Here is a 3,499-nt window from a genome sequence, read left to right as displayed (position 1 = left end):
ATAATCAGATTCTTTTGATAAGGCTTACGTTGGTTAGTGGTCACTTTTGGCTTAGTTGGCTTTCTTTTTAAGATGGGTCAAACGGAAGTAAAGACATCGCTTTGGTTTTAAAAGATTAAAGATATAAATATATGCTCAGTTCTCTCTTTGGCGAAATAAATTGTTTTCGTTGTATTTTTCAACACTCACAGAAATATATCACTTGTTAGGCCTTCCACGACGACTAACTTTCCTTTTTTTTATTTTTCTTTGGCCTTATTCCGTTTCGTAGCATCTCGTCTCCTACTCTTTGTTGTCTCTCATCTTTTACTATTTATTTCAAAACAATTAATTTATTTTTAGCACAGATAGCCTACTTGCTCTGCGCCATAAAACACCAAACTATTTAACTTTACGACCGAATTGTCTGTTTTCTGTATTCTAAACATCAATACATTTCACGCGACACTCGAAACTATCGACAGCAATGAGTTACAAACATAACGTACGACTCTTATAGAGTTTCGTAATTAAACTTGTCATAATGTTTACATTAAATTAATTCATTTTGACTCTCATGTTACGAGCAAAGCTAAACAATAATTAAGTATTTATTCTTAAAATAAATTAACAACATCCACACTTAACAGCCTTTTATATAATTTATTTGATAAACATATAAACTTATGTAATTATATACATATATGACTCTGAGAGTCACGGGTTCGAATTCCCGTTAAACTAAACATGTTCGCCCTTTCATTTATAGGGCGTTATTATGGTCAATCCCATTATTCGTTTGAAAAAGTACCCCAGGAGTTGCTTTTCCTCTTGTCCTCCTCTGCTAAATTAGGGACAGATAGCGTAGATCGTTTTTGTGTAGCTTTGCGCAAAATTCAAAACAAACAAACTTACTTAACGTAAGTACAACTTCATAAACAGAGTATCATGTTATCCAATGCTTTTAGTACACTGTTTGTTATGTTATTAGAATCAATATTAACCATTTTCATTCACATCATTCTTGGGGTTCTGTGAAACTATTCGAGGATCTGCATGATATAAAGTTCTAATTATGTATCATTAGGGAAGTATTTGACATATCATTCTTTGTCACTGGGGCCCTTATCTTAACTTCTAGTGGCTTTAACTGAGATGTCCTTTATCATTATTACTTCATCAACTAACACAACACTAACGTCCTCTGACTCTGAAGTTTTTGTCTGTTTATCTCTTCCTCGTCAAAAGGTAATTCATTCTAACTTGAGTTATCGGTTTGTAATTTGTAGCCAATTTTCTGTTGTACATTAACTGAAGTACCTTCGCTTCTTTCAGTGTAATTTTGTTGTTTTTTTATGAGATATACTGCGGGTTGTGTAATTTACAAGTTCTGCCTGTTCTCGAAATTAATAGAAGATTCTTGATCGCAAGAATCAACAAAGTACTAGGTGTGTATGTAATGCTAGCAATTGACAATATTTTTGCCAAGCGACCTTCGGTGAATGATATAGTTTCGCATGATTTATATAAAATCATGTTATTAACCGGTTTGTCTGTGTGATACTTGTAGGTAAATCGGTTTTTACCTAAAGATAGCTTGGCATGGCCAGGTGAGCTTAGGCGTGCGACTCGCAATCTGAGGGTCGCGGGTTCCTATCTCGATCGCACCAAATATGCTCACCCTTTTAGCTGTGGGGGCATGATAATGTGACTGTCAATCCCACTATTTATTGATGAATGAGTACATTAAGAGTTTGTGAAGACTAGCTACCTTCACTCTAGTCTCACACTGCTAAATTAGTGACGGCTAGCGCAGATAGCCCTCGAGTAGCTTTGCGCGAAATAAAAAAACAACAACAAACAAACACTTGAGTCATCAGCAAAATTCCACCTGGATTGTCATATTTTATGTAAAAACCATATCTGTAGTTACTCTTTTGAAGAGTTTATACTTTTTATTTTGAATTATTCAATTCTTAACAGCATAACTTTCACCTACTTTGTTCGGAGTTTCCAATCAGCTCTTACAAAAATATGAAAATTTGTCTCAAAATTTCATATAAAGTAGTTTTTATTGGTAAAGCATGGGAGTATAGTGTGTATACAATACACAGGATCTGGAAGTAGTTGGATCACTCGTGCCTAACTTTATGATTATTAAACGATAGTAGGCCCGGCATGGCCAAGCGCGTTAAGGCGTGCGACTCGTAATCTGAGGGTCGCGGATTCGCATCCCCATCGCGCCAAACATGTTTGCCCTTTCAGCCGTGGGGGTGTTATAACGTAACGATCAATCCCACTATTCGTTGGTAAAAGAGTAGCCCAAGAGTTGGCGGTGGGTGGTGATGACTAGCTGTCTTCCCTCTAGTCTTACACTGATAAATTAGGGACGGCTAGCATAGATAACCCTCGAGTAGTTTTGTGCGAAATTAAAAAAAAACAAAAACAAAACAATTAAACGATAGTCAACAACAGTGCAAACTATCAACCCATGACTGTGCTTTGGTGTGGGTCATTTCAACACATTTGAGGGAAAGTAGTCAGTCACCACTTGCGTTTTACTCACTTCTTCATAATAATTTATAAAACTATTCACAAATTAAGTTACAGGTTTTGAAAACTAACTTGACTTTTGATCTGCTTCGTGGTTATTTAAAACAATTTTTTTCGAAAGATATCAAATTTCAGTTTATTTATTTGCTTGTTAGTATTTTTCTGAAATCACAAACATAGCTCTAATTTGTTTCAGGAACCTTCATTAAAGCTCATTTCTTACCAAAATAGTGTACTTCATGTACATTGCTCGAAATCAATACACAATCGACGTTCAAAAGTAATTTTTCCAATAGCTAAGAGGAAAATCTGGGGGGCTTATAACTTTAAAATCGGATTTTTGTAGCCGTGTAGGCAGAGTGCAGATAGGCTATTGTGTTGTTTTGTAAGTACCAATAAACAAAACAATGAAGAGTTATTTTATTTCTCATAATCTATAATTAATGTTTATTTATAATTTAAAAATATGTAAATATAGCGTTATACAAAATGTAACCAATATGTGACGCAGAGGTTTTCCATTGTCCATGGTTTACTGATTCATTCTGGAAGTTGAGGATGTTCGAAAGGTAGTCTACAGCTTTTGGTTATCATAAACCAAATAATTTTCGTGTAAATGGTGAATTTAAATGTTTAACTTTATGGTTGCCAAACTTTCTTGAAGATATGTGTGTAATCAAAAGGACAGATGAACCAAATAGAATCATATCGGAACCAACAAAACAAAAAACAAATTTAGGCGTTAGAATAGAACGTTTAAGAAGTTAGTTTTCCCAATACCATTTTATTATATGTTGTATGATCGTACTCTTACTCTTAATACCATAGTGAAGCATGTAATACTAACAATAAAGCTGAGTTAGAAACTACATTATCAACAAAAGTTTTATTGTTGCATTAGAGACGCATTAAATCTTCTGGAATTAGACTGCAGTCTGAAGCAGTAGATATAATACATAACGTTTTG

This window comes from Tachypleus tridentatus, unplaced genomic scaffold (genome assembly GCF_004210375.1).
Source record: "Tachypleus tridentatus isolate NWPU-2018 unplaced genomic scaffold, ASM421037v1 Hic_cluster_2, whole genome shotgun sequence".
Lineage (NCBI taxonomy): Eukaryota > Metazoa > Arthropoda > Merostomata > Xiphosura > Limulidae > Tachypleus > Tachypleus tridentatus.
Note: the sequence above shows the minus strand (reverse complement) of the source record.